Raw genomic sequence first — 12,461 nt, 5'->3', positions numbered from 1 at the left:
ACTCGCCCGCGAACCTGACTGGACCGAGCGCGCCCCCTGAAGGGCCCCTCCCGTTAGCAGGCGAATGCACGTGCGGAGGGTCAAATCCTGGCAGGTTCTGGTCACGCTCGAGGGCCTTTTTCCACGTGGGAGGCTCGCCTCGGCCGTTTGCAATGGAATTGCCTGCTACAGTTGGCCGGCGGGCTCCTTTGCAAAACCGAAATCACGTAAAATGGTCTCGGAAGCAGTTTAAGCCACCCATGACATACGCTCTCAGAGGCGCCCTTCTGGTCGACTCCTGTGCGTCTCGGCGGAGCTCTGCCGGATCAAAATCGAGGTCTGGAGGCTGCACCTGAATGAGCGCCCTGACTCAGAGTAGGTGTTGCCTTGACTGCCCCATGCTCCGCAGAGTTGGATTTAGAAACCGCAAAAAAGCTCGCTGGGTTTCTCCTAGAGCCTGTTTCAGTGACAGGACTTAGCCCTGGAACATCGGAAATAATAACGAGGACATTCGAGTATATTCAACGTGCTTCCCTTGCTACAAAATAGGAGCAACCAGACCTGAGCTCTGACCATGGTTTGTTTAGAAATTAAACAGCATTATTTGGATCAGCCTATATTTCAGGTCATGAAACAGACAGCTCTCATTCCCCATGTCCCTTGCCCTGGCAGGTCTTTCAACTGCTCCAAGTTCCTGATTCCAGGACCATAGCACTGCTTGCCAACCCTTGTTTAAGATATTTTGCATTTTAAATTTACTTAAAATCTTAGCACTACCAAGTGCTACTCTCTGGGTGTCATTTGGATCCCTCTGGACTGCAGAAATGTGGATGTTGGCCCTAAGGTTCAGCTCTGAAGCTGGGCCTTAGGCCCAAACCCCAGCATCCCAAAAACCACTGAGAGTGGCAGGTGAGAAGGCTAACACGGCAGCAGAAGAAAACTCCATTTTGTTCCTGGACAGCATCTGAATGGGATGGTGTAACTTGGAGTCCTGTGGCCTTCATGGCCTTTCCAACTCTGATATTCTATAATTCCATGATCTTAGTTATGATGGCGCTATGATTATATTAAACAAGGCTGTTCAGAGAGTTAACAAAAAGGTTGAAAATGATTTTATTTTTCTTCCTGTTCTCATACAGCCTTCCCCATACTGGTGTGCTTCAGATACACTTAGAAAACTACTACAGGTGGGAAATGTTGGCAGTTGTAATATAGCACATCTGGAGGGCAACCAATGGGGAAACACTTTGACATATCAGGAATAAAGAAATAGTTTTAAATGCTTGTATAAGTGTTTTATTATTCTGCATTATTACATTTTCTTTGTAAACGATGTAGAAATAATTCAAGTATGGTAAGCAGTATATAAATCTAGTAAATGAATAAATGTGTATGGAAAAGTGAAGAGACATGTTAGCTATCCATTTCATAATGGGAGCAAAAGACATGCCCATCCGCAGGCAAGCCCCATAAGACAATTAAATTCAGGTTTTAGATTTACCTAGTTGCACCACTCTGTGTGTGTGGTGTGTTCATACACAGCCTGGACACATTAGCCCAAAAATGTTCGCAACAGGAACAAGAGGTGATATTATCTAAGGTAGGAGTTAGTGCCTAAATGGAATGACAAGGCTTTGTCATCTCTAGCAAAAGGGAGACATTTGGGCTCTGCTTTAGGCACCAGCATGTCTTGGGCTGGTGCTCTATATGGCATCATTGGCTAGCCATTAAAATCTAAAGTTTCACTTTGATGTGGGAATGCTTGTGATGTGCATGTTATAAACTGTGCATGTTATAAAGGTATAGGAGGTTATGAAGTTGAACATGCACTGATACTGACATTGTCCCTTTATTTTGCTAACAGAAGAGCCTGTCCTCCTACTTTGGATGGTCAGTATGTGTTACAATATCATCATCTTGTTTTACATGGAGAATTGATCTGATTGGAGCAGAAGAGGGCTTTGTTGCCATGACAACATTTTTGCATTGCTGCTTGCAGGAAATGGTTTGAAGAGCATGGAACACTCTTTATGTTTCTGTATTTAAAAGCCATCTGAAGCTCAGTTGGAAATAACCTAATAAGAAATATCTATAGAGCTGGAGATGTTACTAAGAAAATATGTGGCTTGTATTTGAACATACTTTCAGAGAGAGTCAGTATGGCAAAATATAGAGTCTCACGGCACCATCGTAGGCATGTTTACTCTAAAGTAAGTTCTGTGTTGAATGAGTCTTAACACTAGGAATATGTGCATAGGTTTGCAGTCATGTGTTTATACGAGTAATACACACACACACACACGTAAACTCACATAAACACAATTTATTCATAGTGTGGAGACTCAGTGGCCCACAACTGTTGTTTAACTCCACCTACCAGCAGCCTCATAGAGTATGGTCAATGTTCAGGAGAATTCTACTTCAACATCCATAGGTTTCTCTAATATATTCACATCAATAATAATAATAATAAAAGGTTACTATATCAAAATATCCTATCACCTAAAACAGTTTAAAGTATATTAAATGTTCATAGGTGATATAAATCATGAAAATCTAGGGAATATGCATGTATGGCACTAACACTGATCCTTTTGGTTACTTTTCCACATACTCCAAGAATGTCATATAGGTATTGTTTAGCAACACAATTTTCCTTCCTCTTTACATCTGTGAGACAAAAACAGCACACAACATTAGTGAGAGTATGCACATGGGATATGCATCTGAAAGTCAAAAACCTTTCCACTTACCTCAGAAGTGGAGTTTGTTTTGCTCTCATCATTCCCCACTCATGGTTGTTTGTGGGTTCTTTAAGTAATCCTCCAACTGTGATCCTGTTTGTAAACAGCAATTTTGGGGAGTTTTTTAAAGCACGGAAAATGAGGTGCTATTTCTGATGGAAAAAAAGAAAGCACAATTTCCTTTTGGGTATTTGCATGATTCTACTGTAATACAGTGTCATAGGAAAGATATATAGCAGAAAAGGAAGTACTCATATACTGCTTCGATTTAAATTTGGTGATGACACTAAAAGTAGATGCCTCCAATTAACAGTCCGGTATAGAAAGCCCTTTGACAGTAGTTTAGAAAAGTCTAATTTGGTAGGTACAGCTTACCAAATGTACACATAACAGGCTACAATCTGCGAAAAAGAAAAAAAATCCTCTGAACAAGAATTAAAATTCTGACCTTTGCATCTGAAATCTAACTATATATACTGGAGACAAGTAAATACAGATATATTTCTGAGAAAGAGGATTTTTACCATTATGGATTATCTCTGTCTTAAGTTGCCAGTATTTCAATGAGTCTACTTTAAATAGGACTGACACAAGATATAACTCTCTTTTTCCCCCCATTGGAACTACAGGAATATACAATAAATGGAGCCAGAGTTGAAGTTTTGTGCTGAGGATGGCTCCTGGATCTGAGAGCTTGAAGAATATTGCTTAGCTTCCAGGCTTAGGAGGGTCTCTGTTCAGCATAATGGGAATAAACAAAGCCAAACCAGTACTTGCATTTTGCTGTTATTGTTAAATCCCACTCTGCAGACTTTAAAACCACACTGATTTCTATACCATATTAAGAGCAATCTGCTAGCTTGTAGTTCGACTTGCAGGCTCTTTGGGGTCACAGTGTTCTTTAGTGGACAGCAAAGTATATTACTACTTGGTGTCTTTTATATATTAGAAGCTCCTGGTCAAAATGAACCAATTCAGCAAATCAACATCATTTATCTCTTTTCTCATTATCAGAGTAAAAAGTTACCTTAAAAACGACACTGAACTCTCAGGCAATAGTGTATTATATTGTGTACTTCCTTCAAATACACATTTTTGTGCACAGTTTTGGAGTTACAAATTGCATCACAGAATTCTGAGAAGTACAGATTTCAGTATGCAAATACATGCTGGTTCACATACGTATTCAGGAAGTGTAGCTTGGGCAAGAAAGCGTAAAAACTTGAACCAAAAAAAAAATTGCTTCCAGTCAGTAGCTAATAACTATTTGTCAAAGCACGATGAATAATATGCATGAACCCTTAAATAGAAGCAATTACTTTTTCTATCATGAGCTAGTCGTTCCAAGTCTACTTAAACCAACTCTCAGAGCAGATCAACTGTTAAAGAATTCTCATTTAGCCACTTTGTGATAAAATTTTATGTCACTAATGTTAACATATAGTATTTTTTAAATCTGTAACAGAATAAGGAAGGAAATGCTTCTCTCAGCCTCCACAGATTTTGTTTTAGTTGCTTTAAAAAAAAAAAAAAAAGGATAAGCTTTCTTTTTCAAGATCAGATAAATGGTTGCATGAGGTGTTTAACTACTCAATATGAATGGTAGGCATAAAGCTGCTGGTAATATTGGAGAATGAGAAGGAAACCCATTTGGTCTTCTGCATTTTTTCCTCCTCACTTACACTAATTACCTGAAAAGGACCAAGGAAATTACTGTAGTATGGCAACTGCAATGTCAGTAAGCAACACCATTATATTTTGAGCTGTAATGGTGCTGTTTTATCACTAGGATTTCAGATGTGCAACAGAATTTCCTGCAATTTCAAATTGTGCAAGTTTAAACAGAAAATTGATAACTTTTTAAACATAAAGGGTTATGTACTCAGCCATGGCTCCTTTGCTGTACTAAATTATTACATTAGAACATGCGTGAGCAACATTGGATAAGATAGGTCTGGGTTTTTCTGAAAAATGATCTGTGGCAACCATACCCATTACTTCCCAAGAGAAAATTGCTGCAGTAGGAAGTGATACTGTTCTACTCACATCCCTTAGTGGTTTCAGCCATCGTCTGCAGCAAGGATTTCACTTTTTTTAAGTTTCTTTTACAGAGCTGGCTGTGGCTGAGATTTCGTTAACAATATGTGCTTCAACCATGAATTTGATTTTTATTATTTGTAACTTTCACTCTGTCTTTTATTGCATACTTATGTTGATAAGGTCTTTAATTCAGTAAACTAACCTATGTAGTCATAGGTTTAAAAAATGAGAGCAGCTTTAGAGGAAGGAGGATGCCACTACATTTATAGGTGCTTGTTGAGATTCTGTTTTGTTGAATAAAAGATTTGGAACATGGTCTTACAAACCACAAGCTTGGAGTCATTCTTCTATTTCCCAGTCACCCTCACATAGAATTAATTGGGGCTGCTTTACAGCAAAGTAAATGGTTCATTTGCCATTTTAAGCTAAATTTTATATGAGTGAACTGAATGAAGCATTTAGCCTGCAATCTTGTGCATGTTTAGACAGAAAAAAACTCCTACAACTCCCAGAATTCTTCACTTTGAGAGCTGTAGATCTTTTTTGTCTTTACATAGGTTTGCACCCTAAATCTGTTTATAGTTTCTGTTTCTAGAGTACAGATGTGGTAGCCTTTGCCATTGAGTACCACTGGAAGGAAACAAAGTGATCATACTGGAGGGATTTATTTATTATTGGCTTTTATTTGCTGGCTATTTGGGGAGACTGGGACAGATTTGTGATCTGGAGGAGCAGGATGGAATCCAAAAAGTCTATTAAGTCTTCTGACCCAATAGTCTTCAACCTTTTTAGACCTGAAATTCACTTTTAAGCACATGCATTTGGGGACCAAGTCCAGTTCTACATCCAGTTTTGGGCATCACATTTTAAGAAAGATGCAGACAACCTGAAAAAGGTTCAGAGAAGGGCAACAAAGATGATCCAGGGGCTGTAAACAAACCCTATGAAGAGAGATTCAAAGAACTGGGCATGTTTAGCCTTAAGACTGAGGGGAGATATGACAGCATTCTTCAAGTACTTGAAAGGCTGTCAGAAAGAGGAAGGCCAGGATCTCTTCAATTGCCCCAGAGTGGAGGATATGGAATAACAGGCTGAAGTTACAGGAAGGCAGATTCCTGGCTGCCTGAACTCCAGAAAGAACTTCCTGACTCTTAGAACAGTATGACAATGGAACCAATTACCTAGGGAGGCTGTGGGTTTTGCCGTACTAGATGCATTTACAATGCAACTGGACAGGCATCTGAGAGGGATGGTTTAACTTGGAGTCCTGCATTGAGCAAGGAGTTGAATTCAGTGGGGCTCTTCGTCCCTTCGAACTCTACTATTCTATGATTCTAAAGTTTGACCACATATTTGCACAGTGACAAGCCTTCTGTTACAACCCACATTACGTCAATAGTGGATCCCAGTTTACCAGCTGAAGACTAATGGTTTAAAATACGAACTATTCCTTGCTTTTATTCTGCAACTTATTTGAAGGAAGCATGATCCAATGGAATCCAGCTTATATAAAGCAGCTGAAATTCCAGATTTTCAACAGACTTCATATACCTGAAGCTAAGCATCTTTAAAATGCAGTGAGAAATATGGATTATTAACTCAAAATGGATGGCATTTTCCATGTGCCCTACTTAACTGCCACTAACAAGAATATGCAGGATGACTTTAACCAACTTCTAATTTGTTAGTTCTCCATTTATGTTTTAATTGCTCTCTAAGCTGCCTATATTACAGTGAATGTTTTAACATTTTAGGAAGATCCACTGGGTCTATTTTAGATCTGGATCATCTGTTAATTCATCAGATGACCTGTATATTTAACAATCTATTCTGTGGTTTGACAGGCTTCAAGTCACTGTTTGTCAGTAAGACCCAGCTGGCAGGAGTCTGCTATATAAGCTTCTTAATCTTTACCCTTTTATAAAAAGCTTTTCTAAGTTGGCTTTTGATGGCATTAATGTATTTCAACTTATCTTCTTCCTGTCCTTGCATCAAAAAGCTACATTGGAAAAGGAGCTAGGGAAAAACAAAATTAAACCACCACTATGGATGTAACTTATTTATGTATTAAACCACCATTTTTTCAATACTTTTGTTTTCCAGTCATCTTCTCACACCTATCCTACATGCAGAATCTTTGCAAGATGGATTATTTTATTTGGGAGAAGGGGAAGGATAATTCTTTCAGAAACCTTTTTGCTATAAATTCTGTGCAAGTTAAATTTAGAGAACTCAAAATTATCTGTATCTGCCTACAGAACTCACATTTGCTTTGTCTTCCAAACATATGCATGTATGATTAGATGTGCATTAGTATCAAGGTTGCATGTCACTGTTGAATAGTTTATGAATCTATAGTTGCCTAAGGAAGGAGGGCCATAAGTAAACAGTGGTGCAGTTACAGCTGGATCTTGTTTAAAGTCCAGGCATGACAACCTGGGGTCCCACATATGCTACCCTGAGAATAGCAGTTGATGAAGGCAGCAGAAGGTAACTCAGTTTTATCTCTGTAATAACAATGGTGATACAATTTAAAATGTACACACAGTGTTTTAATAATGGTTGACAAGGACTTGTATTGTCGTTCTAGTGTATCAGGAATGTAAAAGCAGTTGTAAAGCATTTACTGGCAGCTGGTGATGATGATGGGAAATATCAGTTCTGTGCTTCACACACGACCATTTAATGGGCCCGCTGATAAGACCATTTAGCTTAGGGCCTAAAATTATCACTCTAAATTTGTTGGGATTTTCAAAAAGTATAAAGATTGTACCATAATGTTTGAAAGGATTGCCCCTTCTGCCTCCAAACATTTATATGAGGACTATCCCTTTTTGAGAATCTGGCTACAGTCAGTTCTCCCCAACATGCAACTTACCAATCCTTCTGGGAGTGCGCCCAGCTGCCAGTATGCTCAATGCCTGCAGATTCTTAGTTGATTTGAAAACATAATAGAATACAGGTAGGTTATCTAAGGAGACAGGGCTAGAGCTGACATTAAAAAATTGCTGTTGCTGCTAGTTGGCTGGCCTGCCTCTTTACCTCTGCCTTCCATGTTCTCTGTTTGGAGTGCATGCTACATGCACATAGTTTTCAGTCAGAGCATAGTTTTTGCAGGAAAGGCTAACAGCTACTTCATGAAACTCTTCTTCCTATGCCCTTCCCCTAAACCAGACCCAGCCAATTTGGCCAATGGTTTGGAATGCTTGGAGTTAGCACACCCGGTGTAGAAAGTTGACCTGAGTTAAGTTCTGAGGATATTGCAATGGGAGAACCACTACACAAAAGGAATGAGACATGGAATAAGGACAGTCTAGCATTCATGACACTGAGTCATCTACACTGCTTGTCTTGCATTCAATCCTAATTCCGTCAGATCTGCCCTACTACTACATTCTATCTCTGATATAATAAGAGACATGTATAGAAGCAAACTCACTGAAGCTAAGTGAATCCAGATGTAAGCAGTGTTCCAATAGCAGATTGCCTGAGAGATGGGAAACTTTGGTATGCCACCTTGACTTCAATCATGGAACTAAGGTATATAGAATATTTTTGAGGTGTCACTTTGGCAAAACAAAGGTTAACAGAAGGTCAAAGTGAAGCCCATCACATTTACTTCTGTAGGTAGGATTTATCTAGCTCAGGGATGGCCCTTCAGATGTTTTGGTGTATCACTTCCATCAGCCCAACCCAGCATAGCCAATGGAAAGAGATGAGAATTCTAGGCAAAAACAACTGAAAACTAGTTTGTCTGCACAAAAAAAAACAAAACAAAACCAGACAGTGGACTCTAAATTAAAGGTTTTAATTTTTACATGATTTCCCAGGATTAAAAGTTGTTTTAAAAGGTTTTCAAACAGAGATGATAAATTAGCATTAAGAAGGACATTGGCAAGTGTCTAGACCCCAGGGTTAATTTTTTTTTTAAGAAAGTTTTCAACTGTTTTGCTTAGCTGAGGGGGATAAAAGTTTATAATTCCATGTAAGAGAATGTAAATATTTTTAGTGGATGGATGTTTCCTTGGGTGTCAAGGAAATAAACACACACACACTGCCAAGCAGATAGTTAAAAACTTTTTTGCAAGTTTTTGACTTGTTGAAGTATGGAAGGAAATGTTAGGGTTCCCTTGTCCAGTAATTTTTTATATATATGTTGAAATGCTATGGACCTATGAACTTTATTTATTTATATAATAGGCTTTTATTTACCAATGATTTAAATATTTTTATTTATCCAGTAAGACCCAATATCAAAGGTAACTTTGTTTAATAGGATATGAGGCAATAAGGCTGTTATTTGGTTCAATATATATCCCCCCCCCCCACCTGATGACAACTATCAAGATCAAAATGCAACTGGGAAAGGGCCCTGTAAATACATGCCACCTGAAATAGAACCTATTTTGAAGTTTATCTATGGGACATTAGAGGACTGCTTATTTAATTTTAATGCAGAATTGTAGCCTAACTGTGTTCATAACATTCGAATAAAGATATTCTATATTTATGAGATTACATATGTAATTTCCTGACCATGTACAATTTTGAATCTAGGATTGGTTTAGGAAAAAATTCTCTTTTTTGTGTATTTTGAGGGTAGCTTGTTGTGACATGCAATTTCACCTAGTCTCTTATTGTTTTTTGTACCTCCATGAAGAATCACCTTCCCTATACATATTCCTTAATTTCTATAATATGAACACACACGCAATTAGCAACTGAGAATTGTCTTTCAATACAAGAAAAGGCACAGAGCCCTCAAATCCATCGCCTACAGGCACACACATTCCAAATACCAGGCAGTAGGTGAGTGAGGGGACAAGGTGTGTACCTTATGTCCCCTCACTTACAACTGTGAATGCAAGTGGTGAAGTGCTATGACTTTGGATTTCTGTTAGGGAAAAAAATACATAATTATTGGGAATTGCCAGATGAACTGCGAAAAAGGGAGCAAAGCTTATTGCAAAAAAAGCAGAATTCATACGTAAAATTTCATAACACTCATGCCATTTTTTCCTCTTCAGTTCTATTGCCTGTGTTTTCTGTGCATCTGTTCAACAGCCCTCCTGGGGAAACATCAATGCACAAAATTCATACCTGCTGTATACTGTTTAAACATATGGTGCAATTAAATGGATGCTGTGTGCCAGAATTAAAGGAACGTTGGATACAGAAGAATAAACAATTGTTGAGCACCACACTGCCAATTCAGTAGCATAGTTAAATGTAAATATTCAGTCACAGCTCAGCTCATACCAAGAGCAAAACTTTATCTTATTATTTGTAAATATTAAACTTTCTGTGAAAAATCACTTTATTCTACAGCTGCTCAAGAGAACACTTGAATGTACATCATCTTTCCTCCAAAGATGACACATTAATCAACAGGCCAGAGAATTGGTAGCATGCCAACACAAAGAGAAAAACATCTCAGAATATGCCCACCTGTGGTACAAGATCAAACACTGAAAAAGTTGAAAAACTGATCAAAGCCAATTCTCACTAAGAAGTCAGTACAGATCAGTATAGGAAAAAGTATAAGGTTTTTAAATGATTAAAGGTTGCTTCCTCCACTGCTGCTTTATCACATCCTTATTTTCTCAGCTGTTCTTCTTACTATTGTTTTACTCCAAACAATTTGTGGAGCAATTAATTTAATGGATGTGCAGAAATATACCCATTTAATATGAACAACACATATTGTACATATTAAATCTAGTCTTTCAAATCGGGGGTGGTCAACTTCCAAAGCTCAGTGAACAACTCCATCAGTGGAACTCACAGGGGAACACCCTTCCTCAGTATTACTAGAATTGCCACTATACTGCTGATTTTGCCACTGAAAATTGGTAATGTGGCAGCAAAAAGCTACCTATTTGCCATTAAAACAGGGCAAATGGTAAGCATGCACTCTGGAAGCAAAACTATACTCCAGAGAGGTGTCCAACACAATTCTGTTTTCCAAAAAGGAATATACTCTGTATATATTGCTTGAAATGATTTTTTATCATGGCAAATTTTCAGGGTGCAGTTACAAAAATGGCCAGAATTTTATGTGGCCCACAACTCGTATTAAAATATTAAATTATGAAGACTAGAAATCTTTCAACATCTCTTAAAAGAGCAGAAGCAATAGTTTTATATTTATTCATTTAAATTTCTTTGACTCTATAAACAGATTTATTTCTTCTTATTGTAAATGTGTTCTAGCGACCAAATATAGTGAATAGAAGCCAGGAAGATAACACTTATGTGAGTTCATTAGGGGACCTTTTGCATGCCTGCTCCCAATTCCAAATGTAATATATGAATAATACTGTCCTAGTTTATAGGTCTGTTAGAAGGATTATGCAAATGATGTACATTAAGCCCTAAGCAAACATGGAAAACACTGAATGAAAAATATTACTTCATTAGACTAAGATCTGGAAGGACTGCAATGTGTAAGGATAGTTCACTAGACCAAGCCAAGATAAAGCACACTATTGCATTTCTGATCACTACGTGTGGGTGTGAAAACTGAACAATGAAGAAAGCTAACAGGAACAGAATAGATGTGTTTCAAGCATGCTGCTGGAGACCTTTGTGAACACTCCCAACTGGGAGAAAATGAATTAGTAGGTCCTAAATCAAATCAAGGCTTTTTGTTTGAATTTTACAAAATCAGTAAGTCTAGAATCCACCACTGAAGTAGACCTACATAATGTAGTATTATCAAATTTACTTCTGATTGCTCTGTTATATGATCAAGAGGTAGCACAGCATTTAAGCAATTTTCTTCTGTCAAGGCATTTCTGATCTCCAAATCAATCTTATTTAGTACAGTGCATGTCACACAACTGATATGACACTCATCTGTTTCCAAATATCCCACGAGAAGCTATTTCCTTCCAAATTATCAATAATGCAATAACTTCTGTTAAGTTACCCTCAACAGTAGCTGCAGTTGTCTATTCCAGTTGATAGTCCTTAGGAAATAAGCATTTCATTGTGTTGCTGATATCAATTACTGCCTGTGTTTCCTCTACCTTGCAGCTTCAAGGAGACTAAGTCTGAGAAGAAAATGCTTACTTGGCTAAGTAAGCTATTGGTCAAGTAAATTAGTAATCAACTTTATCAAATAACATGAAACACAGGTGAACATTTGATTCAAATCTATCAATAAACTGTACTTTGTGGCATAGGACAAGCCAGAGTAGTCCCTCCTCTGGTACAGCTGTGAACAGCAATTAGGTCTTTGCTTGTTTTTGATTAAACACTGTTCTTTATGTTGTCCAGTTTGGACAAACTGTGGTTAATGTCAGTTATAGCTGGCAGAAACGAGTCAACTTCAAACCATAGTTTATGAAATTGCCTTATTCTTACCAACCTCAGCTACAGGCTCAGATATGCTAACAGTACCCAGTTTTGTTTAGCATTATGTCCAAAACTGGTGTTTAACTCTCCAAGCAATATTTTATACGTAGTATTTGATGGGACCCAATGAGAACTCAGCACACACAAATATATGTTTCTACTAGAAATGACAGTATTTGAACTAATGTTGTTCTTATACATACTCAAGAGACAATCCTAATCATACATGAGGAAAAGTGCCACTAAAGTACTGTCTTGTAAGCATGAGTATCAGGTTGACAGTTACACTGTAATATGCTCACAAAAAACATGACAGAAGCTATTAAGCTTGCACAACAG

Source organism: Varanus komodoensis, unplaced genomic scaffold (assembly GCF_004798865.1).
Source record: "Varanus komodoensis strain SLA01 unplaced genomic scaffold, ASM479886v1 scaffold8, whole genome shotgun sequence".
In the NCBI taxonomy this organism is placed as follows: Eukaryota; Metazoa; Chordata; class Lepidosauria; order Squamata; family Varanidae; genus Varanus; species Varanus komodoensis.
The sequence above is the reverse complement of the archived record's forward strand: the minus strand, read 5'-3'. Positions refer to the sequence as shown.